This window comes from Acinonyx jubatus, chromosome C1 (assembly GCF_027475565.1).
Source record: "Acinonyx jubatus isolate Ajub_Pintada_27869175 chromosome C1, VMU_Ajub_asm_v1.0, whole genome shotgun sequence".
Taxonomy (NCBI): domain Eukaryota; kingdom Metazoa; phylum Chordata; class Mammalia; order Carnivora; family Felidae; genus Acinonyx; species Acinonyx jubatus.
The window spans coordinates 12,928,152-12,944,046 of NC_069381.1; the positions used below are offsets into that span (position 1 = coordinate 12,928,152).

General features: G+C 54.1%; 1 protein-coding gene across 2 annotated transcripts in view; it reads left to right on the top strand.

The window, feature by feature from the left end:
- The window catches only part of IGSF21 (immunoglobin superfamily member 21), a 229,636-nt gene that overhangs the window by 76,112 nt on the left and 137,629 nt on the right, over positions 1–15,895 (top strand). Inside the window, exon 1 of one of the 2 annotated variants that reach the window (XM_053207990.1) lies at positions 6,056–6,188. The exons of the other annotated variant lie outside the window; for it this stretch is intronic. The gene's annotated coding sequence lies outside the window, so the exon portion shown is untranslated. Of the gene's footprint in view, positions 1–6,055; positions 6,189–15,895 lie in introns of those variants that run through there. 2 annotated transcript variants of the gene reach the window in all.

Sequence of the window (15,895 nt, forward strand, 5' to 3'; positions counted from 1 at the left end):
CTGCTACCCTTCGGCCAGACCTTCCTCACTCCAATAGTGGGGATCATTAGTGCCCTTGGAGGTGACCTCTGCCACTAAACTGGCCCTGCTCGGAGTGTCGTGGGCCTTATCTACCTTAGCACGGCCCCGTGAAGGGTGTTGCTGAGATGGGGCCCCCATCCCGTCCTCGGCTGCTTCATCCTGCTCTAAGCCAGGCATGGGTGGGTAAACAGATGATAGTCTTTACATGGGACAGGGACCCTGCCAGAGAGACGAACGTTTATGGAAGCAAAGATACAGTGTTCCCCTTACACGAAGGGGAAGTGAAATTAGGAAGGCCCTCAAGGGACCAATTAACGGAGCCCAGAAGGATACCGAAGGACGAGGAGGGCATTCTGGGCAAAGGGAACAGCAAAATGCTGGAGGAAGGGATGTCCTTGAGCGGCCCCGGGTGGCTGGGTCAGGGACTGAGCGTGTACTGGGAGGGGGACAGAGCTCCCTGGAGGAGAGGCTAAGGGGCAGCTGGACTGACATCTGGCAGGGCTGAGGAGTGCAGACTTCAGCCTCCAGGGCACTGGGGAGCCAGTGAGGGTTGTGGAGCAGGAGAAATGGTGGCGTCCGAACTGTGGCTCAGAGGACTGATCCAGCAGCAAGAACATTTGAAGGTTGTTGCTGAAGGGAAGGCTTTCCTACCTAGGGACACAATTATCCCTGGAATAGTAAAGAGCTAGAGAAATCTTTCGACCAGAAATTTCCCAGCAGGTCTTTAAGCCACACCAACAGCCTTCTGGTCCCAGCTCCTTCTGCACGTTGGTGACGGACATCAGACTTGATCCAGGATATCCAGGGGCTGGGACCCAGCTATTGTCCCTCCTCAGGGAAATAGTAAGGGGGGCACCTATCCCTGGGGCCTGGCCCCCTTTGCCCCTGACTAGACCATGAGGATCGGCCCTTCTTCACAGGCCTCCCTCCCCCATCCCACTCCCAAGATTTTAAGTTTTACATCCGAGCCTCAGCGTTCTGAGTAGAACCTCCTGGAAGCCAGCGGTAAGAGCTCCAAAGCACCTGGCGCCCGTTTCTGTGCCCTGTGCGTAAGTGGAATCATTTATTTCCGTCCTCCAATCTTGATTAAACCCACCTACAAATGAGCCAGATATTAAATCTGTGACCTCAGTCCTCTCTCCCCCTGACCTCCCCTCCCTCCCTCTTTCCACCTCAGGAGTGGCCAATTTAGTCCCGGGGAGCACCGAGCGACTGGAACATTCCGTGCCGGGCTTGCAGGGCTCCTTCCGCCCGGCCCCCCCCGCCCCTGCCTCCCGCCTGCCCGTTTCACTTTTAACTCCATTCACATCCTCCAAGCATGTCAGATTTCTATCGTGCACTTTCCCAACGTCAGTCTTCCCACGACGAGAACAAGGCTGTAAACACCCATATTTTCATAAGCCTATTATAGCTCTCCGTGTATTCAAAGTAGATTGAGCGATGCTATCTCACACTCCTTGGGCCGGCAGGGGCTGGCGCAGGAAGCTGGCCCACGGCGAACACCAGGAGCCTTTATCATGCCCTCGATGATTGGACGACCACTCTGATTACACTCTGGTGGCCCTTCCTCCCTGCCTGAATCGGCGTATCCGTTTCCGATCGACACCATCAGAACCTGCTGGACGGTGAAGTCAAGGGAAGGGAGGAATGTCAACAATGACACTCAATGAGGGCACAGAGCAGGCATCCGCTAAGCCCTGGCCGCCCCAGGGAGAGGCACCTTGGGCCTGGCCCACTGGCCCCACGCGGGGTCGGGTGGTACGAGAGGGACACCACTCCTGATGCTCTCTAGGATTCTAGGGCCCTGGGGAGGAACCGACTATGTCGGGCCAGCGTGCGATGGTGGGATTTGAAATCCCTGAGCTTCTCAGGGTGGGTGGGGAGGGTGGGGGGGGGGGCTTTCTCTGAAGGACATAACATATCAGCCACCAGAGGAGATTCCTGGTCAATGCAGTTTCAGTAGAGACCCCAGAATCCTTCAGTAGAGACCCCAGAGCTCGGGTATGGCAAGGCTCACCACAGGCGGCCCTAGGTGTCGAGCGATGTGAGGCCTGTGAGGACAGGCCCGTGGCTGGCTCTGCCTGTGGGCCTTGATAAACAGCCATTGAATGAGTAAATGAGTGAAAGGTGTTTGAATCTCCTTCACATGAGCTGAGGCGGGGATACGTCTGCTAGAACCAGGACAGCAGGGTCTGTCTGAAAAGGGACACGTTTGGGACTCGGAATGCCACCCCCGGCCTGTAGCCCTTTCTGAGCCTGGGGTTACGCTTTCTGAAAGAGCCAGAGAGGTTTCCAGGCCGAGAGGTAAGATCAAATATGTTACGTGGGTACTTATACAGCCATTTAAAATGCAAACCATTTACAAACCTAAAAATCATTCTGAGCTGGTGGGCCCTACCAAAACAGGCGACGGGCAGGAGTTGACCCTGGGAGGGCCGCAGTTTGGCGTGTGCCTCTCTAAGCCTTGTGTCCTTTATCTGCAAGCTGTGACCAGCTCTTGTCTTATCGGTGGTTGTGGAGAGTCCATACAGCAGGTATCAAGGTGTCTGACAGGGTTCATTCAGCCCATGATAACAACACCATCGTAAAAGCTCTGTGGTTTGGAGGGCTAGCCAGGTACCGAGCACTGCTCTGAGAATACAAATTCATGAACTCCTCTGACCCTATGAAGGACTGCTGTGGTCTCCATTTCACAGATGGGGAAACCGAGGCTCAGGGTGGCGCAGTCACTTGCCCAAGGCAGAGCAGGGATTCGAAGCCAGCTAGTCGAGCTCCAGGGTACGGGCCCTTAGCCGCCATGGTCTGCTTCCCGCTGCTGTCGCTTCTCATTCATAACCACCTGAGAGGCACCTAACGTGAGCCAGGACCCGGACGACCTCCAAGCAACGGGTGACACCCAGGTCCCCCTATCGGGACACTAACTAGGACACTGGTTAGTGTTATGTGGCTGCCAGCTTACCTTCTGAGTGCCAGCTGCTTGGTGTGACATCTGTGAGCCCGGGCTCAGGGACGGAGGGGAGTGAAAGGGAGGAGGTCCCGGGAAGGTCGGGTCTCGGAGAAGAGTCGCTCAGATTTGCAAACATGGAGACAAAGCGGTCCGCATCCGGTTGCCCTGGGAGCACGAGAATCGGTTTCCCTCAGTCCTGAAAACAAAGACGCAGGTGGGGCAAGAACGGAAAGAAGGGGGAAATCCTAGAGGAATGGGGCTCGCATCCAATTCGTGGCCTGGTTTCAGCCTGGAGGCAGGGGGACGGACAAGTTGACCTCTCAGGCCATATCCTGCCTCCCTGTTGAGCTGGGCAGCGGGGTGGGGCCTGCAGGAGAAACTCCTTCATAGTTGCAAGTGCTCTCCTTACAGTTTAGGTGTTCGAGACCCCCTTTGCGATGTTGTTTGAGACAGCCCGAGGTCGGAAACACAGGATCCGAGAGGACTTACGAGAGCCCCCCTTCTCTGGGCTGGTTGGGAAGAGTTTTAGATTATTACGGTGTTGCTGTGATGGACTGAATGTGTCCACCCCAAATTCGTATGTTGGGATCTGAACCCCCAAGGTGATGGCATGAGGAGGTGGGGCCTCTGGGAGGTGATAGGTCACGAGGGCGGAGCGCTCATGGATGGGATCGGCGTCCTTATGAAGGAGACCCCAGAGGGTTCCCTCACCCTGCGAGGACACGGAGACAAGAGCCCATCTACACGGCAAGAAGGGGCCCTCACCAGACCCTGAATGTGTCAGCGCCTTGATCTTAGAATTCCCAGCCTCCAGAACTGTGAGAAACACATTTCTGTTGTTTATAAGCCCCTCGGTCTGGGATATTCTGTGAGAGCAGCTCCAACTGCCGAAGACAGAAATAAATAGTCAGTAGCGTCTGCACATCTAATCAGAGTAGAGAGCCAGTTCCGGAAACCCCAGAACCAAGCCAGAAAACTCATCCCCAAGATTCTCTCCCTCTAGACCCCACTCTTGGGTCTAGGAATCTGTGTGAGTCAGGGCTCTCCAGAGAAACAGAGGCGGAGAAGTCCCACGATCTGCCGTCTGCGTGCTGGAGACCCAGGAAAGCCAGTGATGTGATTCGGTCCAAGTCCAGACGCCTGAGAGCCTGAGAGCCAATAAAGAAGCAAATTCCTCCTTCCTCTGTCTTCCGTTCTCTTCCTGGGCCTCCATGGAGTGGCGGCTGCCCACCCACGCCGGGAAGGATAATCTTCTTTGCGGAGTCCCCTGATTCAAACGCTAATCTCATCCAGAAACACCCTTCCAGACGTGCCCGGCAATAATGTTTAGCCTGGGCCCCCCATGACCCCTTCAAGTTGACACGTGAACTTAACCCTCACGGGGCTACCTGACCTTTGGTTTTGGCTCAGGTCATGATCTCCCGGTTCTTGGGATTGAGCCCCGAGTTGGGCTCTGCATGGACAGTGTAGAGCCTGCTTGGGATTTTCTCTTTCCCTCTCTCTCTGCCCCTCCCCTACTCGCTTGCATGCCCCTCCCCTACTCGCTTGCATTCTCTCTCTCCCTCTCTCTCTGCTCCTCCCCTACTCGCTTGCATTCTCTCCCTCTCTCTCTGCCCCTCCCCTACTCGCGTGCATTCTCTCTCTCCCTCTCTCTCTGCCCCTCCCCTACTCGCTTGCATTCTCTCCCTCTCTCTCTGCCCCTCCCCTACTCGCGTGTATTCTCTCTCTCCCTCTCTCTCTGCCCCTCCCCTACTCGCTTGCATTCTCTCTCTCTCCCTCTCTCTCTCTCCAAATAAATAAATAAACTTAAAAAAAAAACACCTTAACCCTCATTATTGGGCATGAGACAGTTTGGGTTTACATGTCCAATGACACCATGTCACGGAGTCCCATTAAAATGTTGACGGGGGGTGGGGGTGAGGATTCCAAACTATCAGCAATGCCTTTCTCTGTGAGGACAGGGTGTTTTTTTTTTCTTTACTGTTACTGGTATTATTTATTTTCTGCAATAAACAAATATTCTTGAAGTCACCGATGAGAGAAGTCATTAAAGATAAAAATATTGATAAGAGCAGGCTGGGTCTCTTCTTCCAGAACCCAGTGGGAAGTTGCCTTCTCCGTGGAAAAAAAAACCATCCCATGCGTCCAGGGGACATTTGTCATCCTTGGTCTTAACCCGACCCCTTCTTATCTTGCCGACAGGGAGAAGGATGGAGAAGGGGGCTGTGAGCAAGCGAAGCTTACAGGAGCATGACTCAAACAGCCCATTGTGAAGCTAACCCCGAGAATCGGCTTTGGAAATAAAACACGAGGCCGGTCTCGTTTCAGTTTGGGTGTTCAAAACCCCCTTTGCGATGTTGTTTGAGACAGACTGAGGTTGGAAATACAGGATCCGAGAGGACTTAGAAACGCCCCCCCTCTCTGGGCTCGTCGGGAAAAGTGTTAGATTATTACGGTGTCGCTGTTATGGACGGAATGTTTGTGTCCACCCCAAATTCATATGTTGGGATCTGAACCCCACCAGGGGGTGCCTCCCGAGCCTTTTGCCTCCAAATCTGCTGAAGCCTTAAGAGTCCCAGCTGTGCCCCCGGGACAGCTGACTCAAGGTGACCTATACACACAGGATTCTAATCAAAAGGGAGCCCAGAGTCAGAGCCAGGGAAAACCCTGGAAGCTGTCAAGGATTCATGAGCAAGCACAGAATCGTGCCTGTGGGATTTTTCTTTTGGAAGCTTGGTCTGTAGGATAATCTGTCGTAATGTCGAAGGATGGTCGTGTTGACTCGTCGTTTTCCTGAAAGTAGTTGAAAGGGCAGGCCTACGCCCGCGGACTCCATCTTGTTCTGTGTCCTTCACCTAGGCCACGCGCCTCCTCCCCTTGAGTAACCTCCCGCCCACTCATTCAAACTTCCTGATCAAAACACGCCCAGCGACCTGCGTAACAGGACTCTGACCCTTCCCCAGCCAATCGGCCGAGGCCACGCCCCTTCCCCAGCCAATCGGCTGCCCCTAGACCCCTATAAAACCTTTGTGCTTTTGAAACTCGCTCTCTCCCTGGTATCCCACCGCTGCGTCGGTGCAGGTAGGGGACTGAGCTCGAGCTAGCTCGAATAAAGGCTCTTTTGCTTTTGCATCGGACTCGGCTCCCTGGTGGTCTTTGGGGATCACGAATTCTGGGCATAACAGTAGTAAACGGCACCTAATACAGCGCCTCGCTCACTGTAAGTACTGTATGGTGGTGATGATTCCCAGATGACGTCCCCGGTGCTGGAGACACTGCAGTGAACAGATAGACAAAAGAACATCCCCTTGTGGGGCTGATGTTCTGGTCAGCGGGGATAGAAGGGTATCCGTAATTGTTACTAAATCCACATAAGTTAAAACACCGTGTCGGACAGAGACGTAGGGTTATGCGAAGTAAAGCAATTTCAGGGATAGGAGAGAAGTTAGGTGGGCGTTTTGGAGAATTTTAGATTGGGCGATCAAGGAAGGCCTCCAGAGCCGGGGGAGGGGGGATGGTGGGCATGACAATGAGCAGAGATCAAAATGAAATGAGTAAGCAAGCCATGCACATAGTCTGGGAAGATAGCGTTCCAGGAAGAAGAAACAGCAGGTGCAAAGGTCCTGAGGTATGAACGAGCTTGGGGTGTTTACGGCAAAACAAAGAGGCCAGTGTGGCTGGAACGGAGTGAGCCAGAGGGTGTGGTAAGACGCAAGGGAGCTGTGCTGGCCTTCCGGACCACAAGAAGGCCGTGGTTCTCACTGTCCAGCGAGCTGGGAGCTGCATGAATCTTTGGGGCAGGGGAGTGGTGCGGTCTGCTTGGCGCTTCAGAAGGCACCGGCTGCCGTGGTCCCAAACAAGCATGTCATATCGGCGGCTGAAAGCAACAACCGTCTCTTGGCTCACATTTCTGTAGGCGAGCAGTCTTCGTGGGCTAGCCTCATTCCCCTGCTCGGGGCCTCACAAGGTGGTGGCCTTCCAGGCTGTCGTCCGGAGATTCTGGGGGAGAATCCACTTCCAATCGCGTGCGGCTCACTGCAGAGTTCGGTTCCTTGTGGGTGTAGGACTGAGGTCTGTGTCTGCTCGCTGGCCGTGGGGACTGCTCTCTGCCCCTGTAGGCTGTCTGCATATCCCCTCATCAGCCAGCAAGGGCATGCCGGGTCCTTCTTGGACCTTGACGTGCTTTGCCCCCCACACACGCGACACCTACTTGCGGGAGGGCTCTTTGGGTGTGAGCAAGCCTCTCTTAACGTAGACTTGGAAATTCAGAATTACACCGTCAGGCCAACAATTCCACCCTCCATCGTGCGCTTCAGAGCATTTATTAGGCGCTTCTGTGTTCCTAAGGCTTGTTGTGGATTATGGAAGGATCGAGGGGGGGGAGAAAAGCAACCACAGAGAATTTCATCTCACCGGGAGCCGAGACTAATGGTGCAGAAAGCAGGCGGAGGATTTGGGAGAATACAAGGGCGCCCGGGGCTGAAGGATGCAGAAAGGGAGAGAATGTGCCAAGAGGTGTGCTTCTGCGTTTACGCATCTCCCACCGGCTTAATTCTGGGCTCTTTCCAGGTGCGTGGGCCCAGCAGCTAACAGGGGTTTCACAACTGTTTGTCCGGTAAGTGAGCAAGTAGATGAACCCATGGGCTTCAGTTTTCCTACCTGAAAAATGGGGATATTGGCCTCCCCACAGGCTTGTGCGAGGATGAGACACAGAAGGACTTGCCTGCGTGCGACGAGCAAAGCGGTTTCAAACGCAGTGCCGTCTATTTGGGGAGGGGTCGGAGATTGGCTTCGACGGGCCCCTGGGAGACGGTGGCGGGAGGAGGGGCGGGCATCAAAGGCAGTTAAGTGGCCAGCATTCTCACGGGCTATCCCGAAGGGCAAAGGTCCCAGAGGGCTGCGTGGGCACGTTGAAGGCAGCCTTTGTCTTCATTACCTACCGGTGGGTCTCCCCACCAGGACCTGGTTGAAGACAGAGATCAGTTTCCCTGGGAAGAAAGGGGTTGGCCGGTTGTCCCCTCGGGCTAAGATTCATATTTCAGTGACACGATCGGCTTTATTTATAATCTGCCCAAACTAGAAACCACCTGAAACATCCCTCAGTGGTAGAATGGATAAATGCATCGCGGTATCTCTTACAACAGAATGTTACCCAGGGATCGTATTTTTAAGGCACAAACTGCTGATAAACGCAACTCACAGATGAATGTCACACACACCTTGCTGAGACAAAGTGGCGGGGCACACAAGGGCGCGTCTTGCGTGATTCTATTTCTGTGAGGGCCAAGAAGCAAAGCTAATCGGGGATGGCGAAGCCAGAACAGAGGGCGCCCTTGGGGTGGGGGCAGGGGCCTGGCGAGGAGCGCGAGGGAACTTCCAAGGCTGCTGGGAACGTTCTGTGTTTTGATCCAGGGTGGGGGGGGTGGGTTGCGTGAGCGTGTGATATGAAGACATTCATCGAGTTGCTCACTTGAGATCTGTGCATTTTGCCATAAATCCTGCTTCTAAAAAGGAATAAAATCGTGCCGACCGTGCTAGGGTCGGCCGCGTATTGATACGTTAGCGCTGTGCATGTATTCTCTCCAACCCCGGGAGGCAGGCATCGGGATTCTTGCTCGATGGCTTACGAAGACTGGAGCCTCGAATTCCCAGAGCATGGAGTTAGGAACGGAGCAGGATGCCGGCCTGTTTTCACGGTCCGCCTCAAGCCCGTTCCTACCAGAAGGGCTGGCTGGCCTGCTCAATGCCTGCACACAGCAGGCTTGCTGTTCTTGGGTAAGTTGAGCTAGAACTGTCACGGGAGTCTCATTCCTGAATTGTATCCGGCCCTGGACGTGGTTCGTGCAACTCTTCCGTCGAGGTCCCATGCTTTTCTGTCCTCCCTGGGAAGCAGGAAGCCTGGAGCCTCGGAGGATGGGACTAAATATCTCCGGCTCACCCCGCACCGACCCACTTCCTCCCCATCTCACCCCACCCCCCACTTCAATCTGTCCCTTGGCCTGAAGCAGGAAGAAGTTAGATGGTGAGCGAATCAGGCCCGAATAGCCTTCGGGTGACAAGAAGGCGCTCTATAACTGAACAGCTGTAATAGGCTGATGTGTATCTTGCACGATGCGTGCGTTTAATAAAGTATTAATATGAGGACCAGATTGCTTCTGCCAAGCAGGCAGAGCAAGAGTGGTGAGGAGGGAGGCACTGAGTGCTCCCCTGGGAGGCAGGAGCCCTGAAGACTCTCCCCTTTGTGAGCTTGGGCTCCTTTGCTTTGCAGAATAAATGCATTTGGCCAAGGGTGACCGTGAGAGAACTTTCTCCTGGGATGCTTGTATCGCACGTTCCAAATAGGTTCTGGAGGGCAAGAGAGATGCTCTGATGGAATGAGTTGATCCGTTTCGGGGGTAAAGAAGCTCGGGTGAGAGGCGTCGGGCACAGCGGGTGCCGGGGTCGTGTCGAGGGGGAGGTTTTCAAGAATCCACCTTCCCAGCTTCAGACAGCTGGTTCTGATGTGTGCAGGCTCTCTCGGGCTCTCGTGCCTGCCAACTTCTGAGCGCACGTTCCTACCTTCCAGAAGTTTGCTCTCCTTCGCTGTTGGAGGCACGTTTGGGGCCGGATGGCTCTCGATTGTGGGGCTTCTCCTGTGCCTGAAAGGATGTTTGCACATCCCTGGCCACGACATGTAGATGCCAGCTGTGACAGCCAAAAAGATCACCAGACCCTGCCAGATGTCCCCTGGGGAATGCAAAACTTGCCCCTGGTTGAGACCACTCTGCTTTATGGGACCATTTCTTTTTTTTTTTTTTTTTAAGTTTTAGTTTATTTATTTTGAGACAGAGAGAGAGAGAGAGAAAGAAAGCGTGAAGAGGGGAGGGGCAGAGAGAGAGGGAGAGAGAATCCCAAGCAGGCTCTGCACTGCCAGCCCAGAGCCCGACGCGGGGCCCGAACCCACGAACCGCAAAATCATGACCCGAGCCGAAACCAAGAGTTGGACGCTTAACCAACTGAGCCACCCGGGCGCCCCCATGGGACCGTTTCTAGTAGTTTCTAGAGTGAAGGTTGGAGGTCGCATGGACCGGTAAGGCTACCGCCCTAACGACTTGAGTCGCCCTGCTTGAAGAGCCTTCACTCGGGGGCTTTGATTCTGCCAAGCGAGCCCGTCCCCTAAATCATCAGTGGGAAACTCTGTCACGTGAGTTTATTTAGCACCCGCGCAGATCCAGTGAGCAAAGCCACGCTTCATCGGGACGTTCCGAATCACAGATGGGAGGAGACGATGGCTACTGAACGGATTCCCTTTGCAAATTTCCAGATCCGTGGGTGCCAAAGTGAAGGAAGTCCAGTGTAATGCAAGATGCCTTTTTGGGAGAGAAAAATAAAAGATCCAAAAATTAAGGATTCCTTTATCATGCCTTTAGCTTCCGAGTCCAACAATTAATTCTTATAGGCTAAAGGACCTCTGTGTTTCTGAGGCATTATTATTTAATGTGGGCCTATTTTAAATTGTAATTTTTTTCATTAAGTTGCCTCGTTTTGCTGATTAAGCCCAGTTTATAACCTAGCTTAGACTATGTTCCTTGAGTCATAACTATTTCTCTTTTAAAATATTCCTTAATAACGTGTGATCCATATTTTAAATTTTATTCTAAGTCCGAGAGGCCTCCCAGTGGCTCACGAGTCTGTTCTCGTGCTCTCGAAGGAAGTTGGAGGACACAAGTCAGCCAGGCGCTCTGTGTGCTCCGTAGAGGGTACAAGGTGGGGGAGGGCGGTGCCTGTTCAGCCTCTGTGCTCCCAAGGCTTAGCCCCAACGGCCAACCCAAACTGGGCCGTCTGCCCCAAAGCTTTCTAGAAAAGTCCTTTGAGCAGTCTTGCTGGTGCCAGAGGGGAGCCCGTGGGGAAGCCGGGCGGCCGAGGCAGGGGAGCGATGGCCGGGCGGTCCCCACCTGCACCCGCCCCTCGTGAGGGGCACGGCAATCAGTTCCCTGTATCTGCCTTGTCCCCGGCCCTCCCAGCCCTCAGAAATGAGGATAAGTATCCCCATACAAAGAAGGCGTTTTGATGTCACCATTGCCCTGAGCAGTGAGCACCGTGAGCCCCTCTTTCAGAGGAGACCACTGAGGCCCTGGGAGGCATGGGGACTTGCCCTGTGTGTCCACGGCAGAACAAGCCAGGGCTTTGGCTTCAAGGTCGGAAGCTGTTTTCCTTTTCTTCCTGCCACGGCCTGTGGCTTCCGCGTTGTCGGCTGCACAGCCCAGGAGGGCCCTGGCCCTGGAGAAGGCCCTGCAAGGTGGCCAGGGCTCGTCGGGCATTTCGTGGGCATCCCGCATCACAGCCTTCCGCCTCCTGGAAGGCCCACCTGTTCTTGGATGCTGGCCTGACCCAGGGATAGAGAAACCGTGGTTCCCCTCACCCGCCCCCAAGGATGCAGAGAAAGCTCCAGAGGGCACGGCAGGCTGTCCGATGAAATACAGCTGGAAAGAAGCCGATGGGCTGGCAGAAGGGCCCCAGGACTCTGCTTCAGGAGACCTGGGTCCTGGTCTTAAGTTACTTGTCGATTGTTCCTGTGACCTTGGCCACGGCTCTTCCCTTCTCTGGGCTTCAGTTTATCCATTTGTAGAACAGAAGGGCCCCGGTTCAAGATCAAGAAGGCCACTTCCCCATGGTAATCTGTGGTTTGGGAGCCCAGCTCAACGATAAGGTAGCCAGAACCATCGACTGATCTTGTGGCTTATTTCTTTATCTGCCCGTTCACTTTGTTTTCACTGAGACCCTTCTGAGTACCTACTGTGTGCACGATATTAATGGAACGTATTAGTAGAATCACTGCTGTGACAAAAATCTCAGCAGCTGAACACAGTAACGTTTCATTCCTCATTCGTATCCTTGTCCATCGGGGACCGCGGGAGGACATCATTCCATGCTGTCATTCAAGTACCCAGGCTCTTTCCGCCTGACGGCTCTGCCCCTCTCCAGGTGCTCGGCGCCCCCTCCGTCCAGGCAGCTGGCACAGAGAGAGGGTGGGGAGGATGGCACAGGCCGTTCCTAGGGCCCAGGCCTGGAAGCCACACTCCACTGCCAGGATTCAGTCATATGGCCCCACCATCCCGCAAGGGAGGCTGGGAAATGAGCCCCCGGGGGAAGAGGGATAGGGTTTGGGGAGCACGCACACACGCAGAGCAGGTGCCGTGTACAAGATAGAGCAAAGACAGCTTCTGTACCCCGGAGGGACTCGGGTGAAGGAGCCTGGGACGAGCAGAGCACGAGGTTCCAGATGGAGACCAGCATCAGCCTCCTGCAGGAACCCAGACCCTTGGCCCTCTTGTCAACTCAGGACACGCCGCCTACTGAAGCTTTCCTCCCCCATCACCTTCCCTGGTATACAGCTCAGAGCCAAGGCGACTGACTGAACGAATCCTGCCCTTCTCTGTCCTCAGTGTCTCCCATCCACAAAATGGGAAGAAAGACGACCCCCTCCCCGTCTTGGCTCGCCAGGGAATTGGAGCAGCATCAGGCGTCAGCAAAGGGTCACAGCACAGCCTTCCCCAGCCTTCTTATTAATAGTATAACCACGTCATTATCAATAATGAAACACAAATTAATAATAAATAAACAAACTAATGATAAATAATGCATACGTCATGAATAATACATTAATACTACGAGGCTTTTGAGCGTCTATTGCGTCTGACAGAGGGGAATTTGATTAGCTGGCTGGAGATCACAGAGTGGGAATATTTCACAAGAGCCTGGAGATTGGGGCAGGGATGGATGCCGGAAAGTAGCAGAACGTCTCCCTGCAAAGGCTGGGGGGGCTCAGAGCTGAGCTGGGGGAGGTGAGAACCAGGAGACGGAGGGTAAGGACCCCCCGCCTAGGTGTTCTTTCATGGCCTAAATTTAGGGTAGAAACCCATAGCCCATTAAGGCAGAAAAACAAAACCTTTTCAGCCCCAACAGAATCAGATGTTATGGCCAAGGCTAAGCCAGCTGAAGTTGGCTGTAGAATTTATTTGTTCGGCCATGAATTCATTCATTCGTTCGTTCGTTCGTGCATCCATTCAGTAAGTATGCCTTTCATGCCAACAGTGTAGCCAGCAGCATGCTAAGCCCTCATGCTGCAGGTCATGAGACATGCTTTTGGCTCTCCAGGAGCTCACAGTCCGTGGTAGTGGGAGACAGATTAGCCAAACGTGTTAGGGCTATGGTAGATGGTAGGAGAGGGGTACTTAACTCCGGCTTGGGGTGCTGGGCGTGGGGTAGGTGAGGTTGGGGCTGGTGTCAGGAGAGGCCTCTGGCATAAGTGATGTCCAAGCTAAGCCCTGAAGGCTCTATCGAAGCCATGAGGGTAAAGTGATGGCAGGTGCATAGACCCAGGAGCCCCACGATGTCTAGTACATATGGGGAGCACTGAGTGATTCCGATGGCTGAGGCTCAGCCTATGGAAGGCAGAGGGACAAGCGATGAGCTGAGGAAGAGGCAGGCCAGGGGGGTGAGGGGAAAAGGTTTGGACCTCATCCCAGAGGCAGCGGGGAGACGACGAAGGATTTGGATCCAGTGTGTGACGTCAGGACACCGGGCTGCAGCATGATCCTCATGCGTCCAGGGCACCACGGCCACCAAGCACCGTCACATGCCATGTCCGTGCGATGGCTCGTTCACTACCTCTTCTGTGCAGCATGCTGGCTGAACACCCATCACGTGCCAAACATCATGCAAGAAACTGGACAAGCACATCAGGTCCCTGACCTTAAGAAGCTCCCAGTCTGACGGCAGAGACATACACAAAGAGCCGTGTGTGACATTATCGTCGGCGTGGATGGCTATGATGGAGATGTTTACAAGGGTCCGCGAGCTCAGAAGAGGGAACATCAGACTCGGATCAATCAAGGAAGGGGCGACTGTTGCGTTGAACCTGGAAGGGCATGGACAAATTTCCCTAAATGAACTCAGAGACGGGCATTCCAGGAAGAGGAAGCAACCCAGGCGAAAAGAACAACCTGAGGGGGTGTGGAAGGGGTGGTGGGTGGGTTCCACGGTGGCACAGACGCGGCGTGAGACTGATTGAGTTGGAGACACTGAGAGAGGCGAGATCATTAGGGACCCGGTTGGCCATGACAGAGTCTGAACTTGATCCTGAATTGGAAGGCAATGGGGTAGGGAAATCGCGTGGCATTAGCCAGGGAGGTGGCGTCGTCATATTTGCATTTTAGAGACATCACTGAGACCCCAGGTGGGGCTGCGTTGGAGGGCCATGGCTGGAGGCTGTGCAGGGTCCTGGGGAGGACTTCTAGGGGCCTAAACCAAGGCAGGACTGGTGCAGGGCAGAGACAGTTTGGAGAGCTATTCAGCAGGAAGAAATGATCCGTCTTTGAGACAGGTGAGCCATTAACCTCTCCTCTTCGCTCAGAGGCTTTTCTTTTCTCAAAAGGTCCCCTCCGCCCTCTGCGCCACCCCTCACCCCGGTCCCTGGCTGGGAGCACCTGTTAGCCCAGCACGGAAGGTGTATTTCATGGAACCCTCTGTACCTGCCTGAAAGATCTGGTCGCATTAATTGTTTTGCTGTAATAATATTTATTATGCTAGTAATTACGCGGCACAGGGAGCCCAGGGAGGCTGTCACCAGTGCCACGCTGCGGTATTTATCTTCATGAGGTGGGGTGACCTCTTTTCTTCATGAGTGGTGATGCACGGAGCTCCTGCTTTCACATGGAGGTAAATCCCAGCGCCACAGAAAGGGGAGGGCGTCATCAGGAACTTATGTGACCCCGACCCCCGTGGTCGACCGCCCAGCAGGGCCTTAAATCCAGCTGGTGGGGCTGTTGCCAGCATCCGACTGTCTGTCTGCTCCGAGTCACGTCTTGGTGAGCCCAGGCTGACTCTCCCCAGGGAGAGGGGTCCTGGAGTCCCTGCCCGCCCACAGGGAGCTCCTGGTCCGATGGGCACTGCTTTTGATTCCTCTCTAGCTACTTTGCCTCAAAAAGTGATGACTTCAGTGACACAAAACAGGCACTTCTGGGCCAAGGTGACTGTCCAGAGCTGGGATCGGGGGACTGTATGTCAGGGATGCGACAGAACAAATTCATCCATCTGGCCTCGGGTCTCTCGCCGTCCTGGAAAAGTTATCAGACACATTCCCCTGGCCTTCCTCGCATCCTCTGCTGGCTTTGAACTTGAACGTGGCCTCAGCTACCAGTCTTCCTGCTGCCCCTTGTGGAGGTGTTGTGTCCTGCTGACCCAGCCTGCTGTCTGATCCCGCCGGCCTGGAGCAAAGCTTCTTGTGTCCTTCTGGACACCTGCCCCTCCTCCTCACCCCTGCTTTCCCCTTGCTTACCATTGGAGGGCAATGGGCAGGGGGCTCTGCAGGAGGGATAGCGAAAGAATACTGGATTCAGAGTCAGAGGGCCGGCCTGCCACGCCAGCTTCTGGGTGATCACGAGGAAGTCGTTCTGTATCGCAGAGCCTCTGTCTCCTCACCTGTAAAATGGGGATGCTATCCCACAGGGTTGCTATGGTGACCAGTGAGATAATAATTACAGATATCCTTTGAAAACTGCCCAGCACCAATCACCTGTTTTTGCTCAGTTTGGGGCTCATTCAACACATATTTATTGAATTCCTATTAAAATGCCAGGAACGGTTCTAGTTTCTAGGGATAAAGTCGTGATCAAACACCACAGAGTCAAGGACTTTGGGCTGAGGCTCCTTTTACCACCTGCTAGCACAACTGTGAGACCTGGACAGAATGGATGGACACCTATTTGAAAAATCTAACACATAAATCCTTGCAGGCGGTTTGGGGAAGAAGCCTGGAATTTAAAGCACCCCTGAAAGAATGAGTATAAACACGTCCATAAACCAGACTCTCGTAAGGTAATCCTGAAAATGTCCAAGATACAAACTAAAGTCACAAAAGAACTGTGAAAGTCTCAGTTCACACGA